This window comes from Callithrix jacchus, chromosome 11, assembly GCF_049354715.1.
Source record: "Callithrix jacchus isolate 240 chromosome 11, calJac240_pri, whole genome shotgun sequence".
Lineage (NCBI taxonomy): Eukaryota > Metazoa > Chordata > Mammalia > Primates > Cebidae > Callithrix > Callithrix jacchus.
The window spans coordinates 117,628,034-117,639,983 of record NC_133512.1 but is presented as its reverse complement, the minus strand read 5'-3'; the positions used below and the strand labels follow the sequence as shown (position 1 = coordinate 117,639,983).

At 44.0% G+C, this 11,950-nt stretch overlaps 1 pseudogene; it reads left to right on the top strand.

The window, feature by feature from the left end:
• The first annotated feature begins 8,093 nt into the window (after positions 1 to 8,093).
• Positions 8,094 to 8,355, top strand: LOC144578224 (non-histone chromosomal protein HMG-17 pseudogene; annotated as a pseudogene).
• Positions 8,356 to 11,950: the final 3,595 nt, after the last annotated feature.

The window sequence follows — 11,950 nt, the reverse complement described above, 5'->3', positions numbered from 1 at the left end:
ACATAAAGAGCTTGAGAATCCTTGGATTTTGGTGTTCATAGAGGCTCCTGGAATCAAGCTCTCATGGATACTAAGGGGCGATGGTACATAACAGAAAGTCAGGTGGTAAATGGACCTAGTTACAAGGTTTCTATATTTTTTCATTACATTCTACTGTATTACTTCTTAAGTAGACTGAGAAACATTAAGGCTATATTTGTCAGTCCTAGTATGACCACTGAAATCATAATGCAAAAAGAAATATAGCTAAAAACCCCATGGATACAGTAAAATGGAACTCTAAAAAAAATTCAAATAATTCAAAAAAGGAAGAGACCAAAATGTGTATAGGCTGTATGATTTCCTTTATATAAAATGGGACTAACCGGGCACAGTGGCTCACACCTGTAATCCCAGCACTTTGGGAGGCCAAGGCAAGCGGATCACTTGAATTCAGGAGTTTGAGACCACCCTGGCCAATATAGTGAAACCATGTCTCTACTAAAAATATGAAAATTAGCTGGGCATGGTGGCAGGCACCTGTGGTCCTAGCTGTTCGGGAGGCTGAGCCAGGAAAATTGAACCTGGGAGGTGGAGATTGCAGTGAACCAAGATCATGCCATAGCACCGCAGCCTGGGTGATGAGGGAGGAGGAGGGGGAGGGGGAGAGGGAAGCGGTGGAGGGGGAGGAGTTACTACTTGATGATATGCTAAACAAGAGGTAAATTATTCATGTTTCCTCTTTTTAGACCATATAGGGTAACTTCCTGACGTTGCCATGGCATTTGTAAACTGTCATGGTGCTGGTGGGATTGTAGCAGTGAGGACAACCAGAGGTCATGCTCGTAGCCATCTTGATTTTGGGAGGTTTTAGCCAGTTTATTTCTCTTTTCTTGAGACAAGAGTTTTGCTCTTGTTACCCAAGATGAAGTGCAATGGTACCATCTCGGCTCACTGAAACCTCCGCCTCCCAGGTTCAAGCGATTCTCCTGCCTCAGTCTCTCAAGTAGCTGGGATTACAGGCATAAGCACCATGCCCAGCTAATTTTTGTATTTTTAGTAGAGACAGGGTTTCTCCATATTGGTCAGGCTGGTCTCAAACTCCCAACCTCCGGTAATCCACCCACCTCAGCATCCCAAAGTACTGGGATTACAGGTGTGAGCCACTGCACCCCACTTTTTAGGCAATTTCTTTACTGCAAGCTATTTTATCAGCAAGATCTTTATGACCTATATCTTGTGCTGACCTCCTATCTCATCTGTGACTTAGAATGCCTAACCATCTGGGATTGCAGTCCAGTAGGTCTCAGCCTCTTTTTAAGCAGCTCCTATTCTAGATGGAGTTGCTCTGGTTCACACGCCTCTGATATAGCAATCCTCCCACCTCAGGGGCCACAGGCATGCACCTCCATGACTGCCTATTTTTAAAAAATTTCTCTTTAGGCTGGGCATGGCGGCTCACACCTGTAATCCTAGCACTTCAGGAGGCTGAGGTGGGCAGATCACTGAGGTCAGGAGTTCGAGACCAGCCTGACCAACATGGTGAAACCCCGTCTCTACTAAAAATACAAAAATTAGCTGGGCATGGTGGTGGGCACCTGTAATCCCAGCCACTCAGGAAGCTGAGGCAGGAGAATCACTTGAATCCAGGATGTAGAGATTGCAATGAGCCAAGATCATACCATTGCACTCCATGCTGGGCGACAAGAATGAAGCTCCATCTCAAAAAAAAAATCATTTTTATTAAAACAAGGTTTCACTCTTTCATCCAGGCTGGTCTCAAACTCCTGAGTTCCAGCAATCTCCTGCCTCAGCCTCCTAAAGTGCTGGGATGACAGGTGTGAGTCATCACTCCTGCCCCTCTTCCCCTCCTTTCCATTTTTACGGTCACTGCCTTGGATTAGGTTGTCATCCCTCTGTCTTGGACAATTACAAGAATCTCCTAAAGGATTCCCTGACTCCAATATCTACGCTGCCAAGGAACTGGTATTAAAGTGCAAAAACCTGATTATGTTGTCTCCTCTTTAAATCCATCAAGAGCTCCTCTGTTGCTTTCAGATTAATTTCCAAAGGGCCTTTAGCATGTCAGGAGGAGGACAGAAGGGTTGAATTTGGAGGTTTTAGAATGTGGATGATGTTCAGGAGACAGTGTCCAGTTACATCTTAAGAAAACAGTGCCCAGCCGGGCGCAGTGGCTCACGATCTGTAATCCTAGCACTTTGGGAGGACGAGGTGGGTGGATCACCAGAGGTCAGGAGTTCAAGCCCAGCCTGGCTAACATGGTGAAACCCCATCGTTAAAACAAAGAAAGAAAACAGTACCCAATCTGGCTTCCTTCAGCCACCCACTGATGACTTTGCATTGCTCCATTTCATAGTCATGCTTCTTAAGAAAGGTGCCTCTGCATCATTTCAGCTCTTGTTTGTTTCTTAACTTGTGGTAATTTGGCTTCTGTCTCTAAAACACTAGAGAAACTACTCTTTTAAGATCACCAATGGATACTTTTCTTTACATTTAAAAACGTTTAATTTAGAAATAATTTCAGATTTACAAAATGTTGCAAATACAGTAAAAAACAAAACCCAAAACTCACATATACTTTACCTAGCTCCCCCAAAGTACATCATACATAACCACAATGCAAATAACAAAGCCAGGAAATTAACATTGATACTATTGACTAATCTATATACCTTAATTTAAATTTTGTCAATTGTTCTGCTGATGGGATAGAATCCAAGCCAGGGTCACACATTGTGTTAGATTGTTTATTAGTCCAGTCTCATGCTGCTAATAGGGACATACCCCAGACTAGGTGCTTTATAAAGGAAAGGGATTTCATTGACTCAACAGTTCAGCTGGCTGGGGAGGCCTCAGAAAACTTATAGTGGTGGTGGAAGGGAAAGCAAATGCTTCCTTCTTCACAGGCAGCGGGGAAGAAAAGAATGAGAACCAAGCAAAGGGGGAAGCCCCTTATAAAACCATCAGATCTCATGAGAAGTTTTCATTGTCATGAGAATAGCATGGGGGAATCTGCCCCCATGATTCAGTTACCTCCCATTGGGTCCGTCCCTCCCTGCACTACAATTCAAGATGATATTTGGGTGGGGACACAGCCAAACCATATCAAATTATCATGTCACCTTAGGTTTTTTTTTTTTTTTAACTGAAATCGTTCCTCAGGATTTATTTCTGTGTGTTGTTCTTCTGATTTTAACACATTTGAACAGTACTGGCCAGTTCTATTATTGAATGTCCCTCAATTTAGGTTTGCCTGAATTACTTGTGATTAAATTCATTTTCGGTGGTGGGCAGGATAATGCCCTCCCCCTACCACAAAGATGTTCACATCTGAATCTCTGAAATCTGTAAATATGTCAGATTATATGGCAAGGAGTAACTAAGGTTGAGGAGGGAATTAAGGTGAAATCTGGAATTAAGGTTGCTAGTTGCTGGTATGGATAGATTAACCCAGATTATCATGGCAGGCCCAATACAATCACAGGAGTCCTCATACATGGAAGGGGGAAGCAGAAGAGACAGAACTAGAGAGACAGCAGCAGCTTGAGGACTCAGCCTGACATTGCTGGCTTTGAAAATGGAGGAATGGGGCCATGAGCCAGGAATTATGGGAGGGCTCTGGAAGAAAAGGCAAGGAAATGATTTCTCTCATAGAGCTTCAGGCAGGAACATGGTCCTGCGACACCTTGATTTTAGCCCAGTGAGACTCATTTCAGGCATCTGATTCATGGAAGTACAAGATAATAAATTTGTGTTGATTTAAGCTATTCTGTTTGGAATAATTTGTTACAGCAGCAAAGGCAAACTAATACAGATTTCGATACATGGAAGTGGAGTGCTTCTGTAACAAACACCTGAAAGTGTGGAATTGAGCAGTGAGAAGAGGCTGGAAGAGTTTTGAGGAGTTTGACAGGAAAAACCTGAATTGCCTTAAACGGGGCTGTTAGTAGAAATATGGATATTAATAATTCTGCCAGTCACGCCCCAGAAGGAAGTGAGGGACATGGTAGAGAAAACATATATCACCTCGGAGAATACCAACATCATCATAAACAAGCTATTGGTAGAAATATGGATATTAAAGATGTTGCTGATGAGGGCTTGTCTTAGTCCATTTTCTGGTGCTATAGCACAGACTGAGTAATGTATAAAGAATAGAAGTCTACTTGGCTCATGTTTCTGGAGGCTAGGAAGTCCAAGACATGGCACTGGCGTCTGTTGAGGGTTATCCTCTAGTAGGAGGCACCACATGGCAAGTGAGCACATGAGACAGGGAGTGGTTTTATCCTTTTACCAGGAGCTCACTCCTACTTTGATTATAGCTAACTACTGTGACTAACTCACTCCCATGATAACACCGTTAATCTCTTCATGAGGGCAGAACTCTGATGACCTAATCAGCTCTTAGAGGTCCCACCTCTTAATACAGTCACAATGGCAAATAAATTTTAATGTGAGTTTTGGAGGGAACATTTAAATGACAGCAGGAGTCAATTACTGGAATCAAAGTAAGGGAATCCTTGTTATATAGCGGCAGAAATCTGGGCAGAATTGTGTTCTACAGTCATATGAAGAGCAGACTTTATAAATGATGTGATTGGACATTTAGCTGAGGACATTTCCAATCAATGCATTGAAGATGCAGCTTTGTCTCTTCTTGCTGTTTATAGCAAAATGCAAGAGGGAATAAATCAAATGAGGGGAAAATTGTTAAAGAGGACTGAGAACTTCAATTATTTGGGAATTTCTTAGGCTATTCAGATGGCAAAAGATGTTAAAATTAAGATATTCACTGCTGAGAAAGTATGCTTTATGGGAAAAACCAAAAGGTGTCTGACAAGCTTTTGTGAATACCTTAGAAAGATTAAAAAAAAAAAAGCATAATTAGTCATATGAGAGGCTCTTTAGGCCAGACACAGTGACTCACATCTGTTATCTCAACACTTCGGGAAGCTGAGGTAGGAGGATCACTTGAACCCAGGTGTTCAAGACCAGTCTGAGCAACAGAGTGAGGCCCTGTCTTAAAAAAAAAAAAAAAAAAAAAAAAGCCACATGCCTGACAGTGGCACATATCTGGAGGACTAGATATTTAGGAGGCTGAGGTAGAAGGATCAATTGAGCCCAGGAAGTTGAGGCTACAGTAAGCCCTGATCACACCACTGCACTCCAGCCCGATGGAGTGAGACCCTGTGGCAAAAAAAAGAAAAGAAAACAAATGAAAAAGAAGGTTGTTTAAAGAGTGTGGGATTTATAAATCCTCCCAGCCGTCTCGACAAAAGCCAAACATGGAGAGAAGGTTGTCTTGAAAGGATTTGTGTACAAGCCTCTTATCTAATGGAGTGAATCCCCATGACATTCACCGGAAACCCACTAAGTTCTTGAGAATTTTATTCTAGCAGAAATATTGCCAACTTGGACTGAAAGGAAAAGAGAGGATGAAATGTGAGAAGGCCAGTGGATCCCTAGAATTCTACTGGCAGGAAACAGGCTGGCAAAACCATTCAGCTGCAAACACCAGCTGCGTTTCATGAAAAAGGAAGGATGCCTCAGAGGGCCAAGGTTTGAGCCCAGAGGATGGGGTAGAGCCTTGAATTACAGAGAATCATTACCAGGTCTTGAAAACTAATGTTGTTTGCCAGGGTAGTTTTTGTTTTGTTTTGTTTGTTTCTCTTTTGAGATAGAGCCTCACTCTGTCACCCAGACTAGAATGCAATGGCAAGATCTCAGCTCACTGCAACCTCCACTTCCCAGGCTCAAGTGATCCTCTCACCTCAGCCTCCTGAATAACTGGACTACAGGCACATGACAGCATGCTAAATTTTTTTTTTTTTTTTTTTTTTTTTGTAGAGATGGGGTTTCACCGTGTCGCCAAGCTGGTCTTGAACTCCTGATCTGCGCCCGCCTCAGCCTCCCAAAATGCTGGGATAACAGGTGTGAACCAACACTCCTGGCTTGCCTGGATAGATTTTGAAATTGCATGGGATTGGTGCTTTCTTTTTTCCTTCTGTTTTCTCCCTTTTTTGAATTGGAATGTCTACAGTTGCAATCTTATGCATGTCTCACTATTGTATCTTGGGACCAGATAACTTGTTTTCTATTTTCAAACATCCACAGATTGAGAGAAGTTTTGCCCCAAGAGGGACTGTACCAACAGCCTCACCTATATTTGATTTAGATGATACAGATGATGAGATTTGGGACTTTGGAGCTGATGAGACTTCAATGACATTTTGGACTTGAGTTGTTGCTGCAATGGGTTAGACTTTGGGGGACTTTGGGAATGGGTGAATATGTTTTTGCACTTGGGACACATGTCAATCTTTGGGAATCAGAGGGCAAATTAAGTTTGTGGCAATTTGTTACATCAGAAATAGGAATCTCACACATGGACCAATATATATCAATAGATACTTTTCAACCTACAACATCTCATTCCATTTCTGGTCTCTTATGTTGGCTTTCTTGGCCCGTATATTTCTGTTTTCCTCTCTTCTCTAGAAACTTTTCCTTCTTTTTTAAAATTAAAACATTTTTAAATAATAGAGATGGGATCTTACTATTTTGACCAGGCTGGTCTTGAACTTCTGGCCTTAAGGGATCCTCCCATCCTGGCCTCTCAAAGTGCTAGGATTACAGCTGTGAGCCACCGCACCTGGCCAGAGACTTCTCAGTCTTCATGTTGACTCCTTCCTCTACCTGTCTCTTAGATGTCAGCACTGTTCAGAAATTCTGTCCTACACCATTTTCTCCTCCGTGAGCACACTCTCTTTGCATAGTCCAATCCACTCCCTAGAATTCCACCTCTACCTACATCCAAATCTGTATCTCCAGTCCAACCGTCTTTCCTGAGTCCTGGGCACAGGTAATCATCTGCTTCCGGCACTTCTCCATGCGGCTGTCCAACAGACATTGTAAACTCATCCTTTCACTGTTCACCGCTTCCCATGCAGCAGCCATTCTCCGTTCTTGCTGAGCAAAGTGCACATTCCCTCACAGCTGTGAATCTGTTTGGCTGGAATGTTCTTCTCTACATTCTTCCTCTTGGCTACAAGCTGTCTTTCAAGACTCATTTCAAGAAATGGGGCCAGGCTTGGTGGCTCACGCCTATAATCCCAGTACTTTGGGAGGCTGTGGCGGGCAGATCACCTGAGGTCAGGAATTCAAGACCAGCCTGGCCAACATAGTGAAACCCTGTCTCTGCTAAAATACAAAAATTATCTGGGCATGGTGGTGAACACCTGTAGTTCCAGCTACTCGGGAGACTGAGGCAGGAAAATCGTGTGAACCCAGGAGGCGGAGGTTGCAGTGAGCCGAGATCGTGCCGCTGCATTCCAGCCTGGGCAACAGAGCCAGACTCTGTCTTAAAAAAAAAAAAAAAAAAAAAAAAAAAAGACTATTTAATACAGGAAGAGAAATCCAAATAAAGAAATAAAAAACAAGAAGTAAAAATAAAGCATTTGTTACTTTGGGAAACTTTCTCTCTTCCTTGGACTTCAACCAGCATCCCTCTTCTGTTTGCCTTTAGTAGCCTCACAGCTCCCTGCGTTCATGCATTAATATGTTCACCCAGTAAGTATTGATTGAGCACCGAAGGTGCCCCAGGCACAGCCCAAGGCTCTAGGATACAAAGGTGAACAGGGCTTGGCCTCCACTGTCACACTGGAGTTAAGAGAAGGAAACAACTTATTTGTCAATTCCAATATTGCTGCATTACAAGTCAAGGAAGACTGGGGGTAGAAAGAAGTATAGGAAATGGCATTTCAGGCAGCAGTCTATGCAGACACAGAGCCTGGAGAAAGAAGAATGTTTCAGAGGACCTCAAGATTTCTCAGTGCCGGGTGCAAGAGCTCCTGCCTGTCCCAGCTACTCAGGAAGCTGAGGTGGGAGGATGCCTGAGCCTAGGAGATGAGTCTGGGGTGAGCCGTGATTGTGTTACTGCACTCCAGACTGGTTGACAGACCAAGACCTTGTCTAACTAAATAAATAAATAGGGAGCAGTGTGAAGAATAGGTGAGAATGTCCCCCAGATCAACCAAAGCCCACACGCCCCTGCGTCCCACGCCCTAGGTCCCACCGCCATTGCTGCTGCCACCATGCCCAATAGAAAGGCTGAAGGGGATGTAAAGGAGATAAAGCCAAGGTGAAGGACAAACCCAGAGAAGATCCACAAGGTTTCCTGCTAAACCTGCTCCTCCAAAGCCAGAGCCCAAGTCTAAAAAGGCCCCTGCAAAGAAGGGAGAGAAGGTGCCCAAAGGGAAAAAGGGAAAAGCTGATGCTGGGAATAACCCCGCAGAAAATGGAGATGCCAAGTCAGAGCAGGCACAGAAAGCCGAAGGTGCTGGAGACGCCAAGTGAAGTGCGTGCGTTTTTGATAACTATACTTCTGGTGACTGTACAGTTTAAAATACTATCTTTTATCAAGTTTGATAAAATGCAGACTTTTGTTTTACTTTTTTTTTTTTTTTTTAAGCCATGTTGTTAGCACACAGAACGCTTCATAGTCGTTTTCAGGGAAGGGGCATATGTCACTAACAGAATGTCTCCAAAGCTGGATTGATGTGGGGAAACTTCTCTCCCTTCTAGTTTTGAGAGACTTCCTCTTGGTGCCCAGGAGGAGGGATTCCCTAACTTGGACACACATGGCCACCTTGGCACTCAAAAGCCCTGTGGTGTGGAAAAACAAATTCGTTTTTATATCCTCTTCTCCCTTTCCATCTTCCAGCATAGACTTAACTCCCTTAAGCCCAGACATCTGTTGGGACCTGACCCCCAGTCATTGGTTACCAGTGCATCAGGCAATCTGGACTTTCCAGTGTGCCACTGAGATGGCACCTGTCAAAAGGGCAGTGGTTCCATTTCTAGATTGTGGATCTTCAGGTAAATTCTGCCGTTTTCATTTCACTTCCTGAAAGTCAGGATCAGCTCATAAAAAGTTGTTTAACAACATGCTGAATGTGAAATGTCAACCCTCACTCTAAACTTTCCCTGTTCAGAGCATCAGATGAAGACTTCATTGGATTTTATAGTGGCTTTCTGATTTTTGGTAGTCCATCAAAGAAGGGAGTTTGAAAGTTGTACACCGTTAACGATTGTCTGCCCATGTCCTGCCTGAAATACCATGATTGTTTATGGAAAGCATCTTTAATGAAGCTAGATACAATTTGGCTTGGAAAATAATAATGACAAATAAATAAATAAATTCTTATGGAATGTAGAAGGGGGTGGTGGTGGGCTGTGAGATACAAAACTAGAGGGGTTGACAGGAGCCCTGATCAAGTCCCAACTCCTTTGATCCTGCAGAGCAAAGGGAGCATTTGGAGGCATTAAAAGGGGACTACCGTAGCTATAGTCTGGAAAATGGATTGGAAGGGAAACAGATAGAAGAGGTTACAGTTACTCAAGTAAGAGACAATGGTGAGTAGTGGGGACGGGGAGGTGCTGGGGAAGATATAGTTGTTGGATGTTGGAAGAGAGGCAGAATTTGAGGCTGATACGTAGGGGCCTTTCCTTTTTGTCTCTCCCACTGGTCTGTCTTATTCCCCTTAGCAGCCACATCAATTAGAAAAATACCTGATACCTACAGGGGCTCGACAAATATTTCCTGAATTCGGTTTCTTCAGAATGACTGCATTTAAAACATTAAAATGCAAGATAGTGTAACTAGACGGAATTTGAAAATGAGATTGCCCTGGGAAAACCCAGGTGGCTGCGGTAGCTGCAGTTAGGAAGAAATTCCCAGGGGAGATGCGGTTCTGCCATTCTCTTGGCCCGCTTGCTTGGTGCTGCAATGAAATTTGCATTTAATCATCCTCCATTTTTCTCAGAGACTGAGAAAATCCACTTGATTGATGTGGATAGCTTTAAATTAGCATTAAAAAATCTTCTAAAGTAATTCTAAGGAATCTTATCTTTTGCCTGAGAATCTGCCAGCAGGGACCTAGCTGGGTTTTGTGGGTCCTTGTCTTTATTGTGAGTGACGCTTTTGTAGTGGATTGAGATGTGGATTAGAGGGGGTCAGTGCAGGCTAGTGGAATGAACATTAGTCGGGGATAACTGTTTATTTAGACTTTCTCAGTCTAATCTATTCTGCAGAGACAATGATCCCTAGCTTGCACCCAGGTAAGACTTCCTACACTTTTTATGGACCTCAGGCACTCATAGAGTCCTTTCTCTAACAGTAGACATTTGCATAGTCAGCTGTACATTTAACTTCGGAGTAGCTTGAGAAGATTTAGTGCCCTCCCTGTGGGCCATTAATTCTACCAGTAGGGTTCAGCCGGAAGGACCCACTCCTGAACACGGAACACTTAAAAGGCCAGAGCTGTGGGTGAGAGCCAGTTCTTTTTTTTTTTGGAGATGGAATCTCACACTGTTGCCCAGGCTGGAGTGCAGTGGCACGATCTCAGCTCACTGCAACCTCTGCCTTCCAGGTTCCTTTCTCTGCCTCAGCCTCCCAGGTAGCTGGGACTACAGGCATGCACCACCATGCCCACCTAATTTTTGTATTTTTAGAGACAGGGTTTCACCATGTTGGCCAGGCTGGTCTCGAATTCTGGACCTCAAGTGATCTGCTCACCTTGGCCTCGCCAGAAAGCCAGTTTCTGATCTAGGAAATGTTTCACTGTGGCTGGGTCCATAGGGTAGTTGCTATTGTTTCCCAGAAAATAATAACATGGGCAACCATGAATATAGCACTTCCTATGTATCAGGTATTGTTCTAAGCACCTCGTGTCTATTTTGTTCTAGAGAAGCATACTTCTGGCGGGCTACCCCAACTCCTACCCTGGCACGGAGTGGGTGACTTCCTAGAGAGGGCCAGTCCACCTTGGGCTCACTGCATTTTCTCATATCCGTTTTTGTTCATGGTCTCTAACACAGTGATCTTTGGGGATACTGAGGAAGCTCAACAACAATTTGCAAAATGGAGGCAAGAATAATGGCTATTTCCTCTGCACAAAAGCAGAGCAGCATGGCTTGGAATGAAGCACATCTGATTGGAACTCGAGAGTCACATCCTGAATGGGAAAGTTACTGGCTTCTTTCTCTCTACAAGACTTGCTGGTAAAGTGAGATCATTGTACTTGACTTCCAAGGTCTAAGTCAGAGGACAGCTGCTAGCCCCGCAGAGGACAGCTGCTAGCACAGCATTTGGTGTATAATACGCACCTCAACAGACATTGCTCCCCTCCCCAATGAATCGCCCTGCTTTCTGTCCTCCCTCCTTGCCTCTCCCTCCCTAATGTTTTCACCCTTCAAGACTTAGCTGAAGTTTAAGAACTTTCCAGGCCTCTCCACCACTTCCCACTGGAATATTATCCTCCCCGCCCCCCCGGCATGTTTGTGGATGGCACTCAACACTTCCTGTGTTCCCTGCTAAACTGTGAAGGCCTTGAAGCCTTGTAAAAACAAATATCTGAACATCAAAGGCGAGCACAGATGTGAAAATACCTGCTTTGTAATTTGGAATATTATGTTTAAAAAAAAAAAAAAAAGGGTTTAGCCAGGCGCCATGGCTCATACCTGTAATCCCAGCATTTTGGGAGGCTAAGGCAAGTGGATCACCTGATGTCAGGAGTTTGAGACCAGCCTGGCCAACATGTTGAAGCCCCATCTCTACTAAAAAATATAAAAAATTAGCTGAGTGTGGTGGTGGATACCTGTAATCCCAGCTACTTGGGAGTCTGAAGTAGGAGAATTGCTTGAACCCGGGAGACAGAGGTTGCAGTGAATTGAGGCCATGCCACTGCACAACAGCCTGGGCAACAAGAATGAGACTCCATGTCAAAAAAAAAAAAAAAAAAAGGTGGAAGAATTGAGACAGAGGGTCCCAGCTTTCCCTGTGAAAGCTTCAGCAAAGCTCCAGGTGCATGGGGGACGCAATATCTGAAAAGATGAAGCTGAGGGCAGGTGCAGAGAAGGTTGTACCTCAGGAGCCCAAAAGGAAGGGCAG